The sequence below is a fragment of the Podarcis pityusensis genome (genome assembly GCF_964106645.2).
Source record: "Podarcis pityusensis genome assembly, chromosome: 11".
Taxonomy (NCBI): domain Eukaryota; kingdom Metazoa; phylum Chordata; class Lepidosauria; order Squamata; family Lacertidae; genus Podarcis; species Podarcis pityusensis.
In genome coordinates, this window is record NC_138036.1 from 25,517,645 (window position 1) to 25,530,668 (window position 13,024).

The following is a 13,024-nucleotide window of genomic DNA, read 5'->3' on the forward strand; positions in this document are numbered from 1 at the left end:
AGAGGTAGCAATGCTTCTGAATACCAGTTGCTGGAATCTGCAGGAGCAGAGACAGCTCTTGTTCTCAGGTCCAGCTTGCGAGTTTCCCATTGGCATCTGGTTGACCACTGTTGAGAACAGGATAGTGGACTAGATGGGCCATCGCTGGACCAGACACACACACACACACGACAAAAAGCTAGAGGATATGGGGGGGGGAGTTTTTAAATATTATAGGGAAACTTCTTAATTATGAAAGCAGCTTAGCACTGGAACACAATGGGGGCCTCTGTTTATCTCAAAGATACATCCTCAACAACAACACACCATGAACTCAGTGGAATGAGACACCACAGTTGCAACTGTAAAATGAACTGCTTGCCTCAGACAAATAATGACTACATAAATTTTGTTCCAATTAAGCAGCATCTCATTTATCTTCAGCTTGTCCATATAAAAGACCTGTTCTGGTGCTGTGAATGGACAGCGCTGGGTAAATTGCTTCTTTTTCACAAAGTTTTTCTTCCTGGAAAATATCCTCCTTGCAAAAAAGGGGGTGGAAAGAACCCAAGGAAGGCATTTGGTCAACAATGCTCACCTCAATCTCTTTGTCCCCATTTCAAAGCGCTTCTTAGAAATACATTTCCTCCTTCCGCTCCCCCAACATTCTTCCGTATTATTTGTTCACGCTGGTTAGCTCTTTTTATGAGGTTTGTGCTGCTTAGTGATTTCATAATTTAAAGGAAGGAAGAACTCCATAACGTTTGCTCTTTCCACAAAAATATTTGCAGTTAGGCAAGCTTTGTAAGGAGGAAACAGCATGTGAAATTTTAAATGCTATCAGTTTTTTGCAGCATGGGACACAATAATAAGGGACAGCTATATTGTCTGTCTCTGCAGAAGACCATAAAATTCAGATATAGGTACCTGCTTAATATTCTTGTTTCTAAAACATTCCTAAAGAAATTTGCAATGTTCTGAATTCAAACTGTTGTCTATTCTGACTGGCACTGGCTCTCCAGAACTTCAGACAGGGGCCTTTCCCAGCTCAACACGGAGGTCTACGCAGAGTAGACCTATGGGGATGAATGGACATAACTAAGACATGTTTATTAATTTCAGTGAGTCTACCCTGAGTCTACCCTGAGTAAAGCTTAGTTTAATACCACCCATTGATTTTAGTGGGCCATTAGTGACTAGTTTGTAACACAAACACCCCCCAAAAAGATATTGTGCATAAAAGTATCATTTTAATTACAAAAATTCTACTAGAAATGGATAACTCCTGTCTTTGTGAAACCAGGGCAACAAATTCCTTATGTAATACACTGTAGCTATGTTTATATAAATCACCCCTTATTTGTTATTTTTATCCTGAAATCTTTTATAGACTTTTAAAAAGTTGGACCAGCCCTTCTATTTGCTTTCTTAGAATCTGCTGCCACAGTTATATCAATCGCTTCTCCAAACTTCCACTTAAACATACCTTGTCAAGGGTCATTCCAGTTGAGGTTTAGGCCCAGTTTTGGCATGGGAACTACTGTAATTGCCCTGTGTGATGACCTCTGTCAAGAGAGTGATGGGGGAGTATGTCCCCTGATCTCTCAGTGGCTTTCAATACCATTGACCACCATATGCTTCTGGAGCAGCTGACCCAGTTGCGGGTAGGTGACATTACCCTGCAGTGATTCAAGTCCTACCTGAATGGTTGTTTCCAGAGGGTGATTCTTGGCCCCGTCGAGTCTTCAGTGTGGGGTTCCACAGGGTTCAATTTTATCCCCATGCTGTTTAACATTCACGTGAATATTAAGTGGGATCATTCAGAATTTCAGAGTACGTGGTCAGCAATATGCTGACACACACAGCTCTACTTCTTTATTTCTGCAGGCATGGCAGTGGATGTGCTAGATCACCTTTTCTTCTCATCTTTTAGTGGGCATCACGCTCACTCTTCAAACTTTGGTAATTAATGACTCTTTTACTCTTGATGATCAAGGTGGCCTGCGAGCGCTCCAATTGGAGAACAGCCTTTACCAAAGGTGTCATGGCCTTTGAAGATGCTCAAACTCAGAACAAAAAGGAGAAACGTGCTAAGAGGAAGACACGCTTGGCAAACCCTCACCATGATCAACTCCGGCACGGAAACCTATGTCCCCACTGTGGAAGGACTGGTGGATTCAGAATTGGCCTCCACAGTCACTTACAGACTCACTGTTAAAACTGTGTTTATGGAAGACAATCTTACTTGGCTACGAGTGATCGCCAAAGAAGAAGAAGCTTCTACTGAATGATTTGGTGCCTACATATTTGTAATATGGTTTGTGCCATGTAATAAACCAACATTTCTTTATTTCCCAGTGTGCACAACTTTTTCATGGGGCATAAGGATAAGAATAAACATGTTTCAATAACAGACACACATACTGACTCTAGCAAAAGAATCCAATCCTCTCAGAGTTGTGTGTTGAATACACATGAGTGCTGGATATGCATGTGGGTTCAGAAGCACACTTGCAGATGCCATGAAATAAACTGAAGACCTGCATGCAAAGCATTTTCTACAGTCCCTCCCACTAAAAAGAATGCAATATAGTTAGGAACTGTTGCAAAACTAAATTTCTAACAATATTATAATATTCATATAAACACACTAGAAGAAAGCAAAGCAAAACAAAACAAAACCTAAAATTACACACAGAGAAATCTTCAGTTTGCAAATGGCTATGGATACTATGACCTTAGGTATGCTTCCCACCTTGCCTCAGTTCTCCATAGGGAAAACAGGACTTGTAAGGAGCACAAAGTGCTTCAAACGTTCTTAGCTGCTGTACAGTTCTCTACAATGAATACCTGGTAGCAAATCCTTGTGGAAGTTCCATGAAGACTTAAGGATGCCTGCATGATAGATTGATTCCAAATCCAACAAACAGAAGGCAGAACCACTTAAAAGAATTCATTTTTCTACTTGTTTTCTTATTAAAGGGGCTTCATGAAACCGCCTCCATGAGGATGTGCTTAGTTCTTCTCTGCTGGGCCTTTTCTGCCTGAGCTTGCTCCCTAGTGTTCTAACTGGACAAATATCCATCACTGGATAGTGATGGATATTTGGATTGGCATGAGAGAATAAAACGTATCTTAATAAAACAAAATACTCTCCCCCAATTAAAATTTATTTTATTTATAGAATTTATTTTCTCCTTTTATTATTATCATCATTTTTATGTCACTTAAGGCTGCTGGGATGATCATCTTTTCCCTCAATATTATTGAAGATAATGGAAAAGAAGGAGCTGGTCGAAACAGGAGGAGACCTGCTAGGGCGCATTGTAGTCCAGACACTCAGCAAGTTAGTTGATTTATTTTGTGTGTATATTTACGGACCTAACCCCGACATTTCAGTCCCCTGGGCCGTGAAATCAGTCCACCCCCGCTTCCACTCAGTAATGTCTTCGCAATGTTTCCTTGCAAAGAGCATTTCATATCTGAACTGACGGCAGTGCAGAATTGCCTTATTGAAGCTACCAACAGACAGACTGAAACAATCATCTTACTGAGCATAATTTAATTGTCAATATTACTAATGCTCCCTTTTTGGGCCAAAGGGTGAAATTTGACCGGATGGTAATGGATGGCAGTGTCGTTTTCTGAAAGGAATGGCAACATTGCTGGAATGTGGGCGGCTGACTATGCACACTTCCACTGAAAGTAAACCCAGTTGAACACAGTGAGGTTTACTTCTGGGAAAACATGCATACATTTGCATTAATGAAGTAAAATGGTAGCTATCAATCCTCTGTGCATTGGCATTTCAGTGAAAAAAAATGTTTTTCATTTTAGTAACTAAAATCTGCATCTTAATAAGCAGGCATTTTTGAGGCTTTTGTCCTGCTCTTCTTCCAAGATTCTCAGGACAGTGTAACATTTTTATTATTATTATTATTAATTAGTTGGCTTAGAAAGGGAAATATGCCCCATTTGTCAGAAGAGGTTTCCTCCAACCCCAAAACAGGACAGCTAACACAATGATAAAATACAATGGGGGGGAGGGGGGAAGCTAACAAATTAACAATTACAAAAGCAGCATATAGAAATAGCATTTTTAAAAAAGATTCAGAGGAAGTAAAACACACCTCTTTACCCTGGCCTTGGATACCCTTTGCATGCACCCCAATCTCCAAGCGGCAAGTAAGTCCAGGGGTGTCACCACTTATCCAAGATTCCGTTTCCTTAGAATGAAGGTCATTGGAGACTCTGGTGTCCTTTGGGTTTATGATTTTATTTATGCATATACACAGTCTGAGATTAAGGTGGAAGGGCTCACAGAGTTAACATTCCAACAGATCCTGTTTCCCCAGATGGTTGTCAGGGAGGCTCCCCAAAGCCAAAGTTTTGGTCTCAGCACAGAGAGCAAACTCAACCTCTATCGCTTTCCATCTTCAACCCCAGACTCTCATACAAGCCCCAGCTATTTTTTCCTCCTTCTTACAAGATGACTTGGTCTCCAGCCAGGTGGGAGGGTGAAGGCTGATGCACTTATCTTGATGGCAACACATCTGTTCTTCATCCACATCTTCAGTCATGCAGTTGGGGATTTCTACAGATCTAACCAGCTTAAAGAAAATGGTTTGACCAGTTCAGCAGTTTCTTCTACAACAAACTCCCATCCTGTAGATATAAAATTACAGGTTTTGTTAGCATCCACAGGCAACATCCAAACCACCCCTCGCATCCTATAACAGGATAATATACAGAGGAATTGGAGGAGGGAGAAATGATGACTTTTGCATGCATGTGTAATCTGATCGTTGCCAAATGTTTGCCACAATTCACCTCACTTAGCAAATCTGGTTTGTTCCTTTTGAATTGTTGGAGTAGGAGCAGTCTCTCATCCTGTTGGTTGTTCATCAAACTATAAAAGATGATAGTCTTACATTATTTCCACACAGATGCACGCTTCTGTATTCATTTCTGTGGATTTTAAATCAATATGTTTCAAGATCACTGAATTCTGTGAAGGCTGGTATAAGCACTACTAGTGGAGCACAGACGAAAAAGAAGATTCTGTCACAATGTTTTCTTTTCTTTTCCCAATGCTATACTCAAAGATATAAGGATGTGATGCATAGGGATGTGATAAGTAGGGACCGGTGTAAGATTACCAACTTTTCTGTAAATTCCTTTGTTCATTCTCTTGGGATGCATTTGTTCAAGGATTTTTTTCTCCCAGTTTCCTTCTAGTTTCTAATACTCCAAAGGTCCCTGGCCGTTAGGCTGCTGCACTTATCATTGATGTAGGACTGTCTGCAGTTTTGGCTATTGTTAAATCTGGATCACCTTTCTTGCCATAAGTAGGGTGTACCCCCAGGATAAACTACACATTATGGCAGTCTAATTCTGATGCCAATCAGAACCACTGGGGAGGTGGGGTGATGATCATTAGGACAATGACACAAGAGAAAGCGTTGACACTGCCCATTCATTCATTTATTTTTTTACTTCTACACAAAGGAGCTAAAAAATAAATATGTTATTACAAAATAGTTATCTGCTACCGATCACACGCACGCACACACACACCCAGGCCCCTAGAGAGAGGGGAGGGCTAAATACTGGAGAGGGGCCCCAATCCCTAAGGGGGTGTCTCCTGCTGCAACCTAGAGACAAAGACTCGCAGGAACGTGCAGGCTGGAAGGAAGTAGCGCCATTGAAGAGGAAGTTTGTACCCTGTTTGGGGAGGGAGGCAAGTCGGGGTGGGGCGGGGGGATGGAATCCTTCTCCTCCTCCCTTCCACTTTTTCCCTTCTTCCCCGGATTAGACTCTGCAGGATTCAGGGGAGAGAATTGCTACAACTCTGGATGGGGCAGCGACAGGAGAGTTTAAAAGAGAGAGAGAGAACAGGAAGCGAGACCAACATACTACCTGGCACCGCTCAGGAGGTAACAAGAGGCAAATTTCAACATCCGCGCTTGGGTGTGGAAACTGAGAGGCGCAGCGCAGCCGGCCGAACCACCTTCCCATCCAGGTGAGGAAAAGGTTGTGTTCTGCAAGAGTCCCTGGCCTGGGAGGATGGAAGTGTCGAGGAATCTCGGCTCTCAGCTCTTATCCTGGGCGTCCCTAGTTAGAAAGGCCCTGAAAGTGTTGCACAAACCCCAAAATATTCCACCCTGATTGACTCACGGGTTCCAAAAGCCACAAAACCAGGCCTTTACTTTGCATGAGCCCAATTCGCTCCTGCGATTAAAAAATGAAGATTCCCGGCTTAGGGGATGGCGGCTTATTTGGACGGGAGTAGGGTTGCCGTATGTCTGGGAAAACCCGATTATGTTCTCTTTTGGAGGCCAACATGCCCATCCAGATTTTTACATTTTAAAGGCAATGTCCAGTGTTTTTTTGGGGGGGGGCCTCTGCACACCCGCAACCGCATGCCTAGTTCCCCAGCTCTGGCTGGCAGTGGCTCGGACTGTCCTCTTTTTTGCTCCTAAGATATGGCAACTGTTAGGTCGTGGGTTGACATAGCAGCCGGCACAGCGATTTCTTCAAGTAGCTCTTTATTATGGTAAGCTGGAATAGAACTGACTGCGAACAGCTCAGCCGGCCTGTATTTATAGGCAGCCGGCTGTCAACATTGTAACCACAACAGCCCAGAGTTCCCGCCTAAAATAACAGACGCGGACCTGAGTGAAAACTATCTACAGACCTGAGTGAAAACTATATACAGTATCCCCCTGTTGGCCCAGGGTGAAACTACACTACATAACACCCCTCCCCACCGAGATAAGGCGTTAGTTACAATCGTAATGGTTTCCTTATATACAGCACTACGCGTAATGGTTCAATTAAGCACAAAAGCATATCGGTTACATTTCCCATACTTAGACCAACAGTGATACCTGTCCAACAACATAGTCCTTTAAATAAGTTGGGCGCTTGGAAACTCTGCCAGACCGCCGGGGACTGGTAGCCAAGTCCGGAGGGCCACACAGTTCTCGCTGAGGCTGTGGTGCGACCCTAGGTGGCGTTGGAACCAACTCCCCTGGATCCGCTGCTGTGGGTGGAGCCTCCGCAAGTGAAGTGGTCTGAGTCTGTTCTGAAACGGCTTGGTTCGGCTCCACGCTGGCAGCTTGCGAGGGAGGTGTAGGTGGGGCCTCGCCATCTGTACGTGTCTCTTCTGGAGCCGCAAGCGCAGTTGGGGGCACCTCGGTAGTGTCCAAGTCCCCAACCCTGCGCCTAAGCTGGTCTATGTGCCGTCGCCACAAGCGTCCGTCTTCGAGTGCCACCTGGTACGAGCGAGGTCCAGTGACTCCCACTACTGTGGCTGGCACCCAAGGGATGTCCCCCACATAGTTCCGGGCAAAGACCTGGTTTCCTGGGACAAATGACCGTGGTGCGTTGGCACAGCCTGGGGGTTCAGCCACGGCAAAGTCTGGGTGTAGCCGGTCGAGCGGTGACCTGAGGCGGCGGCCCATAAGCAGTTCAGCAGGACTCCTCCCTGTGGCCGCATGAGGGGTGATGTGTTGCACGAACAAGTATTCGGCGACCCGCTCATGCCAGTCTCCCCGGTCCAGGCGCGCCAGTGCCTCTTTTGTCGAGCGCACCATTCTTTCCGCTTGCCCGTTGCTGGATGGATGAAAGGGTGCCGTTAGGGCATGGCGGATGCCCAGTCCCAAAAGATACCGCTCAAACGTGCCTGACGTGAACTGCGGTCCGTTGTCAGAGACAAGGACATCAGGACACCCATGCGTTGCAAACAGGCCTCGCAGCACCCGGATGACAGCTTCGGTAGTGGTGGAGGGCATCAGGGCGACCTCCAGCCATTTGGAATAGGCGTCCACCACTACCATAAAGGTCCGGCCGTGAAAGGGGCCAGCCAGATCGATGTGCACCCTCGACCAGGGTGTCTTTGGCGTCTCCCAGGTGTGTCCCTTAGCTGCCGGTGGTGCAGGCCTCGACTCCTGGCACGCTTGACAGGCGGACACCCAGGCAGTGATGGCATCGTCCATATTAGGCCACCAGACGTAACACCGAGCCAACGCCTTCATTTTGACAATTCCCGGGTGGCCAACGTGCAGAGCCTCCAGGACGCGCTGACGGAGTCCCTGGGGAATCACGACGCGGTCTCCCCACAGCAGGCAGCCGTGATGAGCTGAGAGTTCATGTTGTCTGGTTGCGAAGGGCTGGAACTCCGATGCAACAGGCCCTTGTGGCCACCCCCTCCACACCCAGTTGAGCACCCGGCTGATGGTGCGATCCTGGGCAGATGCGGAGGCCACAGTGGCAGCCGATACAGGCGCTGCCGGAAGATCCTCAATCAGAAGGAGCGATGAAGCTGGAGCCGGGTCTTCCACAAATGCTGGAAGAGGGCAACGGCTGAGGGCGTCGGCATGGCCCATCGATTTCCCCGGGCGATGGATGAGCCGGTAGTGGTAGGCAGCCAGGAAAACAGTCCATCGCAGCATGCGTGGTGAGAGGACCGGTGGAGTTGGACGATCACCGGCGAGGAGGCCCAGGAGTGGCTTGTGGTCAGTGATGAGGTCAAAAGTCCTGCCATAGAGGTATTCATGGAACCTCTTCACTCCAGCCACAAGTGCTAATGCCTCCTTGTCGAGCTGGCTGTAATTCCGTTCCGTCGGAGATAGTGTCCTGGAAAAGTAGGCGAGCGGTGCTTCTCTTCCATCTGGAAAACGGTGACTAAGGACAGCACCGATGCCAAAAGGTGAGGCGTCGCAGGCAAGGACCAGCGGCCTGGATTCACTGTACTGTACCAGCACACTGTCTGAAGAAAGGAGAGCCTTGACCGCGTTGAAGGCCGCCGTCTCCCGATGACCCCAGGCCCAAGGCATCTTAGTGCTAAGGAGTCGGTGAAGAGGCTCAGCCACTGTGGCTTTGTGGGGCAGGAACATGTTATAAAAGTTCAGCAGCCCCAGGAATGCCTGCAACTCCGTTTTGTTCTTTGGGGTGGGGGCCTGCTGGATAGCGCGGATCTTGGATGTGGTTGGATGAAGACCGGAGGCATCGATAAGATAGCCCAGGAACTCTACCTGTGGAACGGCGATCTGGCACTTGTCCCTCTTTACCTTGAGCCCGGCCTCCTGGAACCTGGTCAGCACGGCACGGAGGCGCTCGAACAGCTGCTGGTGTGAGTCTGCAGACACCAAGACGTCATCAAAATATGGTACCACGCCCGGAAGCCCTTGCAGGAGACGCTCCATAAGGCTTTGGAAGATGCCAGGAGCCACACTCACCCCGAACTGCAACCGGCGGCAACGGAAAGCCCCCCGGTGGGTGACGATCGTCTGGGCTTCAGCAGTGGCATCATCGACTGGCAGTTGTTGATAGGCTTGGGCAAGGTCCAGCTTAGCGAAGACCTTACCCTCACCCAGGGAATGCAGCAGGTGTTGGACAACAGGAACCGGGTAAGCGTGCTGCTGAAGTGCCTTGTTGATCGTGCACTTGTAGTCAGCGCAGATTCTCACCGACCCATCTGGCTTGACAGGCGTGACGATGGGGGTTTCCCACTTTGCGTGGTCAACCGGCTCCAAAACTCCTTGGGCGATCAGTTTGTCCAGTTGTTCGTCCACCTTAGCCTTGAGAGCAAAGGGAACCCGGCGTGGCTTTAGCTTGATGGGGGCGACTTGTGGATCAAGGCTAAAGGAGATGGGCGTACCTGTATATTGGCCCAAGGTGCCGTCAAAAACCTCGGCAAAGTCTTTGACCAGACCCTCAGTCTCTGCGTTAGAGATGCAGTTGATGCCGGTGACTTCCAGGCCGAGGGCATCAAACCAGTCTAGCCCTAGGAGGCTTGGCCGCTGACCTTCGACCACCACCAACCGGAGCAGGCCCGAAAAATCCTTGAAGGCGATCCGGAACCGGCCAACGCCTACCACGGGAATGTCGTTTCCCTGGTAGTCTCTCAGGTGTACGCGGTGAGAGTCGAGTTGCCTTTTGGACACTCTGGGTATCAGTCTTTTGATGGTGCTCCATGACACGATGGACAGGGCAGACCCGGTGTCGATCTCCATGTCACATGGAGCTCCTTCAATGAGCACCGTGACGTTCAGCTTGCGTCGCGTAGGCGAGTCGGTTTGGCCAATCGTGGTTCCAGACGGGCAGCGGCAGTTGGTGAGAGCGAAACAACTTTCCTTGGCAGACTGGAGTGAAGACTTGGACTTGCGAGTCGATGAAGGGGGGGTGTCAGACGGAGCCGATCGGCAGACCTTAGCGATGTGGCCCCTTCTGGAACACTTCCTACAGATGGCGTCTCTGAATTGACACTTGGCACGGGAATGGTTGCCTCCGCAGCCAGCACATTCCGGTTGGCCCTTGGACTTCTGTTGGAACTTCCTGCGCTCCCGCTTTGTCTGGTGCACGTCATCGTCTTCACTGGAGGATGCCTCCTCACTGCTGGCCTCTTCATGATGCACCGGAACTGGCTCCCTAGCAAGACGCGGGCTGCTGGACTTGCGGATCTCCTGGGCGGAGCGTTCAGCAGCTTCTGAGGCCACAGCCTCCTCAATGGCTTTCTGTAGCGTGAGGTCTGGCTTGGCTAGGAGGCGCCGTTGCAGATGGATGTCCCGGACCCCGCAGACGATTCGATCCATCAGGGCATCGTCTAAGTCTCGGAACTCACAGTGCATGGCAGCCTGTCGCAGGGCGGTGGTGTAGTTGTTGATTGACTCCCCCTCTGCCTGGTTCCGGTGGTAGAACACATGGCGGGCAGCAATCTTGGACGGCTTTGGTGCGTAGTGGTTGCGGAGCTTCTCTTGGATCGTGTCCCATGGTGTTGCCTGGACTGCTTCAGGCGCAACCAACGCTCGGGCCGTCTCAAACACCTCAGGCCCACAGAGGCTGAGGAATAGGCCCCGCTTCCGCTCCTGTGATACTTCTGTCAGCTCGTTGGCTTGGAGGTAGCAGTCGAACCGAGCGAGGTAGGAGTCCCATGATTCAGAGGCTGGCGCAAAAAGTGGTAGAGGCACAAGTGAAGCCATGATCCCGATGCCGGCGTGAAGGGCGATGGATGGAACACAGTGCTCTAGCCAGAACAGTCAGCTCTGAATTGGTTCTGCCCAGTGATTTCGCTCAGTGATTTCGCTCTGTGATTCAGCTCAGTGATTCAGCTCAGTTCAGAGGCTGGCCGCATCTGGCTGTGCTCTGATGTCCATCCATCCCATCCTCGTCGCCAGTGTTAGGTCGTGGGTTGACATAGCAGCCGGCACAGCGATTTCTTCAAGTAGCTCTTTATTATGGTAAGCTGGAATAGAACTGACTGCGAACAGCTCAGCCGGCCTGTATTTATAGGCAGCCGGCTGTCAACATTGTAACCACAACAGCCCAGAGTTCCCGCCTAAAATAACAGACGCGGACCTGAGTGAAAACTATCTACAGACCTGAGTGAAAACTATATACAGTATCCCCCTGTTGGCCCAGGGTGAAACTACACTACATAACACCAACGCTAGAGAGTCTACAATCCCTGTGGTCAGACATAATACTAAGGCAGGAATTGTGGTTTCTTTCTCCCCAGCTCGAGAGGGAAGGAGCAAAGCGGGCACAATATGCCCGGACCCCATAAAACCTGGTTTTAGGGCTTACTGCGACAATTTGCAGGTGGAGATTCTTTGGGGTTTGTTCTCCTGCCCACCTACATCGCAAGGCGAAGCGTGAACTATAAACCTGAAGATCCTGCCCAGTGAAAGGCTTCAAAACCGAATTCTCTCTCTAAAAATAATTTTAAGGGCCTGGGGGGGGGGGGACACCTGTGAGCAAAACAGACGCATTTCAGTCCTAAGCTGTGTTCTCCCGAGTGTCGCACACAAGATGTCCATACAGGCCTAGATCCAAGAGTTTCCCCTTTGTATGACAGAGAAAGTATTCCTCCTTTCGTTGGCAGAAGAGAACTTTTGGATCCAGTCTCCGCTGCCAACCAAATAATTATTATGTACAGCCAGAAGATGGAATCTGAACTCTGTGCCCAAGACCCAAAAGGGCTCCTATCCCACATCAATGGCCTGGTCTTTCCCTGGGATTCAAATGGGGGGCAAAGGATGTTGGGATTTTGCCTCAAGTTACCTCCGCCCCCCGCACAGGATGGAAAACTTTAGCAGCTGAAACAGCAACATTTTCTATTACAAACAGGGCAAAGAGCACAATTCTGACACTGCCCATTCATTGTGGCCCTAATTCTGGTTCTCCTCAACAATAAGGCTTCATTTCCCTCTTCCCACCTCATCCACAGAGGCACACACAATGTTTTAGCCACATTTTTTTTTCTTTGTCGGTAGGTTTGCCATTCACTGTTGCTATGTCCCAGCAGCAATTAACAGGTGGCAATAACTCTACTCATGCATTCAGAGAATCCTTATGGGTAGAACATGTAGTGGGAATGGAAAGTCACATAAAGTCCCCTGTCCCTACCAACTTCACCCCAGACCTTCCTGCATTGAGTGGGGAGCTCTGAAGTGGGATTCTAAGTGCATCTGGCTGAGCAGATTTAGAATCTTCCCCTGAAAAAGCAGCAGTCCTGATCACAGGTAGGATCCTAAAGAAGGATGAATGAATCTGTCAGTTATGTTATCATTCCATTTCTATTTTTTCCATTCTCAGGTTCCATTTGCTCCATTTCAGCATCAGTTTGCAAACATATTTTTAAGTCTGCATGAAACTCCATGCATATTTCTCCTAATATACATATTTCTGCAAGTAATTTCCCCTAATATAATGCATTTTTGTAGGGGGGAAATGTGGAGATATATGCATTGTTGTTGTTGTTGTTAGAAATTATTTGGTTGGAGAACTGCATTGCAAAACTTGGAGAAATGTGAATTTTGAAGGACAGCTGTGTTTTGGTTCATGTATTGCCTAAGGAAGTGTGGTTATGCAGGTTCACATTAGTTCACACTTTAAACAAATTTCTCCCCCATCACTGCACATGGAAAAATCCCCATTCAGACCTTACCCACTCAGGAAGGTCAGGATTGGCACTGGAAGGATGGGGACACTGGGGATGGGGCAATTGTGCACACCTCTCTGCCCCAATCACACTGTGTGC

General features: G+C 48.3%; 1 protein-coding gene across 2 annotated transcripts in view; it reads left to right on the forward strand.

Annotated features, from left to right (window-relative positions):
• Positions 1-13,024, forward strand: part of RNF180 (ring finger protein 180) — a 334,052-nt gene that overhangs the window by 201,315 nt on the left and 119,713 nt on the right. The gene's annotated exons all lie outside the window — the stretch shown is intronic.